Source organism: Humulus lupulus, chromosome 1 (assembly GCF_963169125.1).
Source record: "Humulus lupulus chromosome 1, drHumLupu1.1, whole genome shotgun sequence".
Classification (NCBI taxonomy): Eukaryota; Viridiplantae; Streptophyta; class Magnoliopsida; order Rosales; family Cannabaceae; genus Humulus; species Humulus lupulus.
The window spans coordinates 247,294,909-247,309,712 of record NC_084793.1 but is presented as its reverse complement, the minus strand read 5'-3'; the positions used below and the strand labels follow the sequence as shown (position 1 = coordinate 247,309,712).

The 14,804-nt window shown below is 41.1% G+C and overlaps 1 non-coding gene across 1 annotated transcript; it reads left to right on the top strand.

Moving 5' to 3' along the window:
- The first annotated feature begins 4,561 nt into the window (after positions 1-4,561).
- On the top strand, positions 4,562-4,667 carry LOC133813179 (small nucleolar RNA R71). Its single transcript, XR_009884217.1, has one exon. It is a non-coding gene; the product is annotated as a small nucleolar RNA R71 (small nucleolar RNA).
- Positions 4,668-14,804: the final 10,137 nt, after the last annotated feature.

Here is a 14,804-nt window from a genome sequence, read left to right as displayed (position 1 = left end):
AAAATAAATCTTTACAGCTAAAAAAAAATTTAAATAAAATTGTTCAACTGAAAAAATTAAAAATTAAAACAAAAGTAAAAATAAATTATAGGAATGCCTCCTACAACGCTGTCGTTAATGTCATTTAGTTGGACATTGCCTTGTCACTTAAATTGGACTAAGTATCACCAAGAACTTAACTTGATCCACCTGACCATCTATGTAATGCTTCAACTGTTGACCGTTCACCTTAAAATGTCATGTCTTTTCATTGTGAACTTGTACTGCACCATACGGGAACACTGTGACCACTGTGAATAGTCTCGACCACCTCGACTTTAGCTTACCTGGAAACAACTTCAACTGTGAATTAAATAACAACACATTGTCTCCTGGTTGAAAGTCCTTGCGAAGAGCTTGTTTGTCATGAAAAACCTTTGTCTTCTCCTTATATATCTTTGCATTTTCATAAGCCTCGTTGCAGAATTCGTCTAACTCATTTAATTCCATGAGACTATTCTGTCCTCCCATAAATAAATCTGCATTTAATTTCTTGACAGCCTAGTATGCTCGATGCTCTAATTCCACTGGCAGATGACATGCTTTCCCGAGTACCAACCGATAGGGTGACATCCCTATTAGAGTTTTAAATGCTTTCCAATAAGCCCAGAGTGAATCATCGAGCCTCTTTGACAAATCTTTCCTTGAAGTATTGACAATCTTTTTGAGGATGCATGTGATTTCTCGGTATGATACTTCCACTTGCCCATTAGCTTGAGGATGGTTGGCCAAAGTGGTACGATGATGAACTCTATACTGAGCACAAAGAGCAGTGAAGATCCTATTACAAAAATGACTCCCTTCATTGCTAATACTTGCTCTGGGAGTTTCGAACTGGGTGAAAATGTGTTTGTGAAGAAAATTTAAAACTACCTTTCCATCATTAGTAGGAGTTGCTACTGGCTCTACCCATTTAGACACATAGTCCACAACCAACAAAATGTACCTATTGTTGAAGGATGACAGAAAAGGTCCCATGAAGTCGATTCCCCACACATCGAACAATTCCACTTCTAGCACTCCAGTCATCGGCATTTATTCCCTTCTAGAAATATTTGCGGTCCATTGATAGTGATTACTTCTTTTAAAAAATATATTGGCATCCTTGAACAAGGTAGGCCAATGAAACACAGACTGCAATACTTTCACAGCTGTTCTGGTTGCCCCAAAATGACCACCACACTGAAGAGTATGACAATGAGTTAAAATGGAGTTCATCTCTTCTTTGGGCACGCATCTATGAATCTTCTGGTCTGCAAAATGCCGATAAAGGATGGGCTCCTCCCAATAATAGTGTTTAACCTCCAAATAAAACTTTTTTAATTGCTGTATTGACATGTCTGGAGGTGCAACCTTGGCCACTAAAAGAAGTTCCTTTTCTAAAGTTGCATAATTTAGTTGAGCATCATTCAAGGTTCCAATAGCATAATAAATCGTGTGGAATACCTTGTCAACTCGCTGCCCAAGCACTTCCCCCATTGCATAATCACTCGAATCACACATAAGTTCAAAAGGGAGATCCCAATTCGGTGATACCACAATCGGTGCAATGATCAATTTCTCTCTCAAGGTGTTGAATGATCTCAAGTAGTCATCATCAAAGTTGAAGGTCACCCCATTCGTAAGTAATGTAGACAAAGGATTTGAGATCTTAGAGAAGTCCTTAATAAATCTTCTATAAAACCCAGCATGACCCAAAAAATTTCAAACACCTTTTATACAAACCGGTGGCGGTAGGTTCTCTATAGTGGATATCTTTGCACGGTCTACCTCAATGTCCTTGCTGGATATTTTATGGTCTAACACAATTCCCTCAATCACCATGAAATGAACTTTCTCCCCATTCAAGACCAAATTCGACTCTTCACATCTCCTCAATACCATCTCCAATTTTTTTAGACATCAATCAAATGAAGAACCAAAGACTGAAAAATCATCCATAAAAATCTCTATACCTTTTTCCATCATGTCAGAGAATATGGACATCATACAACGTTGAAACGTGGCTGGAGCATTATATAATCCAAACGATATTCTTTGGAAGGCAAATGTACCGTAGGGACAAGTAAATGTAGTTTTCTCTTGGTCTTCAGGAGCTATCAGAATTTTGTGATAACCAGAGTACCCATCTTAAAAGTTGTAGTAAGGATGGCTCGCTAATCTATCTAGCATCTGGTCCACAAAAGGCAAAGGAAAATGATCTTTCCTTGTTTCCTTATTAAGGTTTCGATAGTCGATGCACATTCTCTACCCCATCACAGTACAAGTTGGAATGAGCTTATTGTTATCATTCTTGACCACTGTCATTCATCCATTCTTTGGAACCACTTGAACTGTACTAACCTATGCACTGCCCAAAATTGGGTATATCACTCCTGCGTCCAACTAGTTCAAGATTTCCTTTCTTACCACCTCCTTCATTAAGAGATTCAGCCTCATGTGAGCATCTATACTTGGCATGTTGTCATCTTCCATTAAAATACGATGCATAATAGTTGAAGGGTTTATACCCTTTATATCAGCTAGCATCCCTCCAATGGCTGACTTAGGAGCCCTTAATACTCTGAGTAATTTCTTTTCTTCCATAGTAGATAAAGAAGTAGAAATAATGACATGCAACGTCTCTTTCTCACCCAAATAAGCATAGTGGAAGTGGTCAGGTAGAGACTTCATCTCTAGAGTTGGTGGCTTCTCTATGGATGGAAGTGGTCGCTCAGGCCCTTGACCCAATTCTTCATACTTTTTTTTTGTAAATCATCCCAGTTGCGTTCAACCATTTCACCTACTTAATGGCCTCAGTGCCATCACATTCTTCTGGGATCGATATCAGACTCAACTCAAGAGGATCTTCTGTAGGCTTCCCCTTTGACCATTCTTCATCTAAAACATTCACATTGCAACAACTCTCACTTGATCGATAATAAGACAAAGCCTTGAACACATTGAAGACCACCTCCTCACCTTGAACCCTTAACTTCAACTCCCCCTTCTATACATCTATCAATGCTTGCCCCACGACTAAAAATTTCCTACCTAAGATAATAGGAATATCCTCATCTTCCTCCATGTCAAGTACTATAAAATCTGCATGGAAGATAAATTTGTCCACCTTCATAAGAACATCTTCAATAATACCTCAAGGATGCTTGACTGATCTATCTGCCAATTGAAGTGTGACTGTGGTGGTGTGAGCTTCTCCTAGTCCCAGTCTTCGAAATATAGAGAGCGACATCTGATTAATAATTGCACCTAAGTCACATAACACTATTTCACACTGAAAATTACCAATGGTGCAAGGTATTGTAAAGCTCCCTGGATCCCTTAACTTCCGAGGATGCTTTCGCTGTAATATGGCACTACACTATTAAGTCAAGGCTACTATCTCATAACCTTCCATTCTCCTCTTCTTAGACAGTATATCCTTCATGAACTTCACATAACTAGGCATTTGTTCTAGAGCCTCTACAAACAGTATGTTGATGTGAAGTTTCTTGAATACCTTGAGAAATTTAGAAAATTGCTTGTCAAGATTCACCTTTTGAAACCTTTGAGGATATGCTATTTTTGGGGTAGGCTCCACTGTTTTAGGCTTGTCTTTCCCTTTCTTATGAAGATCTTCTATAACCTTCTCTTGCTGTGGAGTAGCTACCTTTTGATCCTGTGGCATCTCCAATTCCTCTTGAACTGTAGGCCCTTCATACTTAGTACCATTCCTCAATGTGACTGCTTGACATTGCTCTTTAGGATTTACCTCAGTGGATCTTCGTAAATTCCCTTGACCCCACTTAGACATCAACTTTGTCATTTGAGCGATTTGTGTCTCCAAACTCTTTATCGAAGACCTTGTTTCAGTCATAAATTGGTTCAATGTGTCTGACTGTGCTTCTCATGGGTTCTCTTGAGGATGCAGTGGTGGGTGTTGTTGCATTTCTTGGTGAGGATCATAATATGGTTGAGGATTTAGCCCATATATTGGTTGATGGGGTGGATATTGAGGTTGATTTTGTGCGTATGGCGATTGTGCTCCTTGATTATTTTTCCCAGAAATGTTAGGATGGTTTCTCCAAGTCGGGGTATAAGAAATGGAATATGGATTGTTTGATGGTCTTGGAAAATTCCAATAGCATGTGCCTGCTTTAAAAGCATAGTGTTGACATCAGCAGAGCAATTAGCAGTAGTGGGACACTGTTCAAAAGGACGCGAACCTCCACACATCTCACAGACAAACTTATTTTGCAGCTGCATGGCTTGAGCAGATATATTATTTTGCTGTAGTTGTTTTGTTAACGACATCACTTGTGTAGTAAGCATAGCAATCAGATCAACCTCAAGAGCTCCAACTACCTTCTTATTTTCACATTCAGTTGGCCATTGGTAATTGTTCATGGCCATTTCTTCTAACAAATTATGAGCCTTATTGGCACTTTTACTCATAAAGGCTCCTCTCGCTGCTGCATCTATAATAGTCCTTGTATTTACCCCTAAAACATTATAAAAAGTGTGCACCAACATCCATTTCTCAATACCATGATGTGGGCACTTTTGAAGTAATTCCTTAAACCTTTCCCAAACATCATATAGTGATTCTCCATCCAGATGATGGAAGTTATTAATTTCTCCTTGATAATAGGCGGACTTAGCAAGAGGAACATATTTGGCAAGAAACTTTTGGGCAAGGTCCTCCTATGTAGTAATCGAGTTGTCTTGAAATGAGATCAACCAACTCTTAGCTCTGTCCCTTAAAGAGAACAGGAATGGTCTCAACCTGATTGCATCATTACTCACCCCATTCATCTTTAATGTAGCACATAATTCCAAGAAGTTGGTGATGTGTAGGTTAGGATCTTCATTAGGCAGCCCCCCAAATTGCACACAATTCTAAACCATCTGAATAATAGAGGGCTTTATCTCAAAAGTGTTTGCCTCTACAGTAGGCGGACGAATGCATGAATGTATCCTTGTAACAGTCGGGAGTACATAGTTTATTAATGGTGGATCAACTTCAACGGCATCAACAATGTTATTTACCCCAATATTCGTCATTTGAGCCATTCTCTCTAACCGTTTCTGCCTTCTATTTCTCTTATAGGTCTTTTCAATTTCAGGATCAACAGGTACTAGTGGCTCCAATCCTTGATGTCGCATATACTAATTGACCTTGCAATTAAGAAACAAGTAGAGAAATATGTTAGAAAAACTGTTAAAGAAAAGCTAAAGTAGAACAAGAATATTTTTGATATTGATTAAATGGTCCCCGGCAACGACGCCAAAAACTTGATAGCAAAAATATAGTGCGCAAGTATACACAATCGGTTTTAAGTAATATCAATAATAATTAAGAATCGTTCCCATAGAGACTATGAATCAAGTACCGATAACCAATTCTAACTTTCTATTTAGTTGTCAAAAATAAAGTGATTTTTAACCTAAAACTGAAAATTGAAATAAACTATGGAATTATAAAGATTGATTCAATAATTAAAAACCTAGAGTATTAACTTCATCAACTTTTGAACCTATTAATCTTACTAATTAGTGCATATAATTCTTCAATTTCTATCCTCATAGCGAGTTAACTAAAACAATTCTAATTCTTTTTCAAGACAAAAATATCTCAACCTATATGCAAACTTTCTACATATCTGTGATAAGTTTTAACATATAGCAGACATGAATCATGGAAACCCTAAATGCTACACAAACCCTATAGGTACTATCGTCCTATATGCAATTTATGTCTATATGATTATAGAATATTCAACTCTCCCCTCTTAGATCTCGAATCAAAATCATAAATCATGTAAATAGTGATCAATTATCCACACTCATTAAGCAAAAATCATATAAATAAAGGATAGAAAAAGAAGAAATTATATAAACTTCATAGAAAATGAACAAATATCCAAGTGACTACATTTGTAACGTCCCAAATTTGATATTAAGGTTGAGTGCCTTAATTACAGTGCCTGGAGGACTTGATTGGGATTGTATGAGTGAGTAATGGATTATATGCGTTATTATATGATATAAATGAATTATGTTGTAATGTGATTAGACGTGCATGTTTGTGTGTATTAAATATGCATGTGGGCCCATTTATGTGAATAGGGGCATGTTTGTAATTTTGGCCTGTTGAGGGAATAAATGTAATTATGTTTGTATTATGAGTGAGACCCCAGTGTTATGGGGATATATTTGTGATGTGTGGTCCAAGATGATCCTAGGGGAGTGGATCAGTGAAATAGACACAACAGGGTCGGATACCCGACTCGGGGTGAGCCTAAGGGTATTTTGAGAACTTGGCATGTGCCTGGGGTTTACCAGGTAACAGGTAATTATTTAGTAGTTATTTGGGTATGTCGGGGTTAGCTAGGAATTTATAGGACACACGAGGAATTAATGGGATGTGGCAAAGATGACTTTGCCCTTGGTGATACAAGGAAGCTAGGGTTGGTCTTAGGGGATAAAGTGGTCATTTTACAGCTGGGGGGATAGACTTGATTTTGGCCTAAGTCTCTAGAACTAACGAGAAAACAGGGGAAATCACAACACACACACACACACTCTCAACTTCTTTCTCACTCTTGGTGAATTCTCTCTCTAGGGTGCTTGGAAATTCTGTCGAAACTTTGGGGGACCCTTGGGGAAATTGACTGAAGGCTTGAAGGTTTTGAAGCTTGGAATGATTGGGGCATAGCAAAGAGTCGAATTACTTAATTGAGGTAAGGTTATTTCCATGTTTCCTTTGGTAAATTATGTTTAGTACTTGGGATCCCAAAAACATGGTTTCAAGGACACATTTACAACTTTCAAAAGTTAAATACAAGCAAAGGCCACTCTAATGGAAAAATACACATTTTAGGTTTTCCTGTCCCTGTACTATCCCTCGACCGTGGTGGACAAGCGGCTGACTATGTACATCCTGCCTCCAAAGAACTCCAACTTAGGATTGTTCCACCTTACCCTTGCCTTTACCTGCACCACGTAGCACCCATGAGCCAAGGCCCAGCAAGAAAACCATATAGCATAGCATAAACAATACAGACAATCAAATAATCCATAAGGCAGTTAACCAGGTATTCAACATGTTATGCCAGACACATAATCAGTGATGGAAATCAACGAATCATAAGCCATAAACACCAGATTAACAATAGTAAGCATATCATAATCATCATACAATACTCAGGATACCCTCTATTTAACCCACTGACTCCGACTCGCTTAGGCCGAGCTCAGTGATTATTTAGATGACCTCAGCTCTTAGTGACCAAGCCGCGTCCTGTGCGCAAATATCAATCCCGACACTCTTAGGCCGTTTTTTTGATGCTCACATGGCATATAATAATCATACCGTATTTATATTTAAATATAGGGAACCCTAGTCCCAACACAGCTACACAAGGGTGCAATTTTCTTACCTTTAATTCCAAGCGGAGAAAGTGAAATGGTTCCGAGCACAATCCTTAGTTTCGAGCCTTGGCAATAAACCTAGTCACAAGGGCCAATGGATATCCATCAACCTCCAATCAAAACAGAATACCTAAGAGATAGAAACTAGCCCCGGGGACCTCACTTTCTACTAAACCGGGTAGTAGAAATTGTCCCGAGCGCCTAGGTTCGAACCCCCGAGCTCTACCGATTCTCGAAACAATTCTAAGGCTAAAATGCCCAGGAGGATCGTGACTTGGCTTAGTGGGTAGCGACTTGCCCCCAAGTCAGAGATCAAGCACCGTAGCCAAAAGCGGAGGCGGGCTACGACTTGGCCTAGTTAGTCGCGGCGCGCCCCCAAGTCAGAGGCATCCCCGGGCCAAAATGGCCACACGTGCCATGATGACCTCAAGTTGGGTCGCGGCGCGCCCCCTTCGAACCCATAAAATTTGGGTTTTCCTCCTCCTCCTTCTCAGTAAAGAATACCCAATTGAACCCAGAATTTTCCCTATCAATTCCCCCAATTTAACACTAAACCAGTCACAAATTCAAGATTTAATTACACATTTTAATCATCAAAACCTTGGTTACAATACCAACATCACTGTCTCAACTCCACCAGAATCAAACACTCCAAAAGTCTAGAGTAATACTGCTCAAGAACATAGAATTGACCTAAATCAACTCATCAAAACTCAAAGATTTAGACTAAAGCTCTTACCTCAAATTGGAGCTCAATTTCCCAGCTGAACCTTTCCTTCAACCCTCAGCTTAACCTTTCCTTCAATTTCCTCCTTCAAAGCACTTCAGCCCAAGCTAAGCTTATGCCCCTTTTGCTCCTTAGCTTCAAATTCCATCAAGGGAGAGTGAGAGAGAGGGAGTACATGAGAGAGATATGAGTGAGAGTGAGCTAAGAAATCTTCTTTCTTCACTTGAGTCAATCTACCACCTTCTGTTTTGTTCAAAAAAAATTCGGAGTATATCACTTAACCCAAAAGACCACTTTTCCCTCCCATATAACACTTAATACATTAATCCATCTAAGGGTATAATAGTCATTTGCTTTCATTTTCCGCTAATTCCTCAAGTGTTCCTAACATTTATCAATTAATCCCATCTTCCAATTAACTTCGAATTATTAATCCAATGTCTAATAATCCCTGATATATTTTCTAAATTCTCGAAAATTCCCCTAGGCTCCCTCGAGCCGGGTATAAATCCCTACCGCGACTATTTTGCCAATCCACTTACTAGGACCGTCTCGAGCCATATACAAAAAATATATCCACATAATAATGTGGTTTCAACAATTTATTACCTATAATCACATTTATACCCTTAACTGGCCAAAATTACAAATATGCCCTTATAAGCTAAATAGGGCCCACATGCATATTTAATATTCATAAACATGCATTTTACATATCCACATAATCATACAATCATGCATTTAATCATTAAACTACACATACACCAATTATGCCCTCCCAACACTCTAATCAAGGCCCTTAAGCCTTAATAGTAATTTTGGGTCGTTACAACTATCCCGTCCTATTGAGAATTTCGTCATCGAAATTTACCTGAATAACTCCGGATACTGATCCTGCATCGCTGACTCAAGATCCCAGGTCGCTTCCTCGACCTTACTATTCCTCCATAACAATTTAACTAGAGGAATCATCTTGTTCCATAGAACCTTGTCTTTCCTGTCTAAGACCTGAACCAGTCACTCCTCATAAGATAAATCTGTTTGCAGTTCCAAGTCTTCATATTTCAACACATGAGTTGCATCTGAGACGTACTTTCGAAGCATAGAAATATGGAAAACGTCATGAAATCCTAACAACGTGGTGGTAGAGCTAATCTATAAGCCACCTGCCCGATCCTCTCTAGGATCTCGAAAGGTCCAATGAACCTAGGGCTCAGCTTGCCCTTCTTCCCAAACCTTCTCACCTCTCGCAGTGGTGAGACTCGCAGAAACACATGGTCCCCTACCTAGAACTCCACGTCCCTACGCTTAGGATCAGCGTAGCTTTTTTGTTTGCTCTGTGAAGCAAGCATTCGTGCTCGGATCTTCTCGATAGCCTCATTAGGCTTCTGAACCATGTCCAGTCCAAAATATCTCATCTCACCCATCTCATCCCAATGAATGGGAGATCTACATCTCCTCCCATATAACATCTCATATGGAGCTACTCCAATCATTGATTGATAACTGTTGTTGTATGAAAACTCAATCAACAGGAGATACTTACTCCAAGAACCCTCAAAGTCTATCACGCACGCTCTGAGCATATCCTCCAATACCTAAATTGTCCTCTTAGAGTGTCCATTAGTTTGAGGATGAAAGGCCGCACTGAACTTCAACTGAGTCCCCATAGACTTCTGCAATCCACCCCAAAACTTGGAAGTAAATATAGGATCCCGATCTGCCACTATAGACTTAGGAACCCAATGGAGACGTACAATCTCCCTCACATACATCTTCACATACTGATCCACAGTATAAGTTGTCTTCACTGGCTGAAAGTTAGCTGACTTGGTGTATCTATCCACTATCACCCACACCGAATCGTGAAGCCCCATTTTCTTGGGTAATCCTCCCACAAAATCCATTGTAATATCCTCCCATTTCCACTCGGGAATACCCAAAGGTTGTAGCAATCCTGCTAGTTGCTAATGCTCAGCTTTCACCCACTGACAGGTCAAACACCTGGCCACGTACTCTACCACATCCTTCTCCATCCTAGGCCACTAATACAACGTCTATAGATCCTAATACATCTTCTTGGTGCATGGATGAAGTGAGTACGGTATAGTGTGCGATTCATCCAACATCTCTCGTTTAACCCCCACATCATTCGAAACACAGATCCGACCTTGATACCGTAGCAAACCAACCTAAAAAATGGAATAGTCCTTAGCCGCTCCCGCTAAGACATTCCCTCTAAATGCGCATCTACCAATTGACCCTCCTTAATTCGCTCCAGCAGGGTCGACTGCAAAGTAATATTGGCGAACCGGCCCACCACAAACTCCATTCTCGCTTTGGACATCTCTTTTTCCAATTCTCTCGATATCTGAGTGGAACTAAACAACTGTCCCTCCGTTTCAATGCATTCCCCACTACATTGGCTTTCCCTGGGTGGTAAAGAATATCACAGTCATAATCCTTTACCAACTTCAGCCAACGCCTCTGCCTCATGTTCAGGTCCTTCTGGGTGAAGAAGTAGTTCAAGCTCTTGTGATCAGTATATATTTCACACTTTTCTCCATACAGATAATACTGCCATACCTTCAGTGCGAACACCACCGCTGCCAATTCTAGATCATGGGTAGGGTATCGCTGCTCATACTCCTTTAGCTGCCGTGATGCATAAGCTATAACCTTCTCATTATGCATCAACACACAGCCCAAACCCAACCTCGACGCATCACAATGTACCATAAACTTTCCTCCCTTCGAAGGAAGACTCAACACATGTGCTGTAATAAGCCGTCGCTTCACTTCTTGAAAGCTATTCTCACACTTGTCTGACCATACAAACTTCAAATTCTTCCATGTCAATTCCATCATCAGTGTAGTAATCTTCGAGAACCCTTCCACAAACCGTCTATAGTAACCCGCTATTCTGAGGAAACTCCTAACCTCTGAAGCCTTCCTTGGCCTCGGCCAATCTCTAACTGCCTCCACCTTAGATGGGTCAACCTTAATCCCATCTTCACCAATAATATGTCCAAGGAATGTCACTTCTGGTAGCCAAAACTCACACTTCTTAAATTTGGTATACAACTGGTGCTCTCTTAACCTCTGCAAGACCTGTCGAAGATGTTGCTCATGCTCTGCCTCTGAATTGGAGTACAATAAGATGTCGTCAATGAATACAATCACAAACTGATCCAAGAAGTCCTTGAACACCCTATTCATTAGGTCCATAAAGGCTGCTGGGGCATTGGTTAAACAAAAGGACATGACCAGAAACTCATAGTGCCCATACCTCGTTCGAAAAGTTGTCTTCGGTATATCCTCATCCTTGATCCTTAGCTGGTGATAACCAGATCGAATATCAATCTTCAAGAATACCGTCTTTCCCTGCAGCTGGTCAAACAAGCCGTTGATCCTTGGTAGAGGGTACTTATTCTTGATGGTCAACTTGTTCAACTCTCTGTAGTCTATACACATCCTCAGTGTCCCGTCCTTCTTCTTCACAAACAAAATCGGAGCACCCCATGGCAAGTAGCTAGGCCTGATAAATCCCAAATCCAGAAGCTCCTGTAACTGTATCTTTAAATCTTTCAGTTCTGCTGGTGCCATCCTATATGGTGCCATCTTATATGGTGCCCTCGACGTTGGCTCTGTTCTTGGCGCTAACTCAATAACAAACTGAATCTCCCTGTGCGGTGGCAGCCCTGGTAAATCCTCAGGGAAGACATCCAAGAACTCTCGAACTAATCTGGTCTCTCTCGGCCTTATTGGCAAAACTCTGGTAGTATCCACCATACTATCCAGGAAACCTATACATCCTCCCTGTAATAGGTCCCTAGCTCTTAGCGCTGATATCATGGGTATGCGGGGTCCACATACCGCTTCCACAAAAACAAAGGGATTCTCTCCCTCAGGCTCAAAAGTCACCATCTTCTTCCTACAATCAATGGTAGCCCCATATTCAACCAGCCAATCCATACCTAAATTCATGTAAAAGTCCTCCATACCTAACTTAATCAAGTCTATTGATAGCTCTCTATCATCAATCATCACTGGCAGCGCTCTAATCCATCTCCTAGAAACTACTAGTTCCCATGTAGGAAATATAGTCCTGAACCCCGCAGGAAAACTCACTAGGTATACACAATCTATCAATCACCTTACTAGAAACAAATGAACGTGTAGCACCAGAGTCAATCAACATAGTAAAAGGAGAGCTAGCGCTAGAAAGCTGACCTGTCACCATCGAGGGACTAGCCTCGGCCTCTGCCTGCGTCAAGGTGAACACTTGAGCTGGAGTCAAGCTGTCCACCTTCACTGCTTCCCCTTTCTTCACTATTGGGCAGTACTTCTTGAGGTGTCCCACCACCCCACACACATAATAGGCCTTGGCCCGACATTCGCCTAGATGGCGTCTTCTACACCTCGTGCATTCTGGGTAACTCCTCCATGCATCACCGCCTCCCTGGCGACCACCCTGAGCACCCCGACCCCTTTTATTAGGACCAGTAGCGGTCAAAGTATCAAGGGTCTTCCTTTTCAGATCACTGGGGCCCCCGCCCCTACCAGACCCAAAATATGGAGGCACCGCCTTGCGAACCTCCCGTCTTGCAGCGTTCTCCCTCCAAATCTTATTCTCCGATTCCTCAGTGGTAAGAGCCTTCTCAAGAGCCTAGGCATAAGTCGTCCCCCATGTACTGTTGTAATTCTCACATCTCGGGCTATCATAGCATTAAGCCCTTTAATGAATCTATCATGCCTAGCTGCATCAGTAGGCACAAGGTCTGGTACGAACTTCACAAGTATGTCAAACTTCAGGGCGTACTCTGTAACTGTCATATTTCCCTGTACCAACCCCACAAATTCATTCACCTTCGCTGCCCTGACGGCAACATTATAATCCTTCTGACTGAACAAATCCTTGAATCCATCCCAACCCAGAGTAGTAACATCTCTAGTCTGTGATGCCACTTCCCACCAAATGCGGCCATCCTCTCTCAGCATATATGTGGCATAGGCCACCCGGTCATTACCTTCTACCCTCATGAAATCTAGGATAGAGGTAATCATACTCATCCATTATTCGCTCTTCAATGGATCTGGTCCTCCCTCGAAGGTTGGAGGATGCTGCCTCCTGAGCCGCTCATACAGTGGCTCCTGCCTGTTCCCAACTTCCATTGTCTGTAAAAATGGTGCCACAACAGGTGGCACAATAGATGCAGCACTCCCTGATAGAGCCTACTGTCTCAGAAGATGGATATGTTCTTCTTGGCTCTGAAGCCGGGCTTGCATGTCTACCAATATCTGTTTCCAGTTCTCAGGGATTGGTGGAGGGTTCTAGCCCTGGTCATCATCTCTAGCCTCGGACCCAGTGCTGGCTAGTCGTATAGATCACCTTGGACGCATTGCTATCCAAGTTAATTTGCAATCAATGACTTGGCAATCAGACTATGATGACAGGGTAACAATCTTTCCATGATCCACCATTGTGACACAACCAATCACAAGCAATCAAGACATAAACAATTATCCAAATATTCATCCACAAGCAACAACAATGCTAATAAGCATGCCTCAATATCATCACACAACAGTCAAGGGCCAGGCCCTATCAGTATCTCATGCTCCCTATTAATAAAAAAGATCAAAGCATTCATATTCCTTTCAAACACTTATGCATATAAACACGAATATAAAAATTCCAAACCCTGAGTCGAGCTTGTCTATAGCGGTGAATGTACATGTCCTGCCAGTCTTCATGAACCCTTAAACCTAGATGGCTCTGATACCAAGTTGTAACGCCCTGGATAACCAAGATCGTTACACTGTGTTTATAAATGTGCAAGACTTGCTAATCAAGCCGTTTAGTTGAAAATGTGATCCTAAAGTTATAATCAAGCTAGTGTTAAAAGGTTTTAGTCATAAACATATACGTTTAGTACCTGGGATCCCAAAAATAGGGTTTAAAGGACACATTTACTGCTTTCAAAAGTTAAATACAAGCAAAGGCCACTCTAATGTAAAAATAGACATTTTAGGTTTTCCTGTCCCTGTACTATCCCTCAGCCATGGCGAACGAGCAGCTGAGTATGTACATCCCGCCCCCAAAGCTCTCCAACTCAGGATTGTTCCACCTTACCCTTGCCTTTACCTACACCACGTAGCACCTGTGAGCCAAGGCCCAGCAAGAAAACTATATAGCATAGCATAAACAATACAGACAATCAAATGATCCATAAGGCAGTTAAACAGATATTCAACATGTTATGATAGACACATAATCAGCGATGGAAATCAACGAATCATAGGCCATAAACAACAAATTAACAATAGTTAGCATATCATAATCATCATACAATACTCAGGGTACCCTCTATTTAACCCACTAACTCCGGCTCACTTAGGCCGAGCTCAGTGATTATTTAGTTGATCTCAGCTCTCAGTGGCTGAGCCACGCCTATGCACAAATATCAGTCCCGACACTCTTAGGCCGTTTATTTCATGCTCACATGGAATATCATAACCATACCTTATTTATATTCAAATGTCGGGAACCCTAGTCCCAACACAGCCATACAAGGGTGTAGTTTTCTTACCTTTAATTCCGAGCGGAGAAAGTGAAATGGTT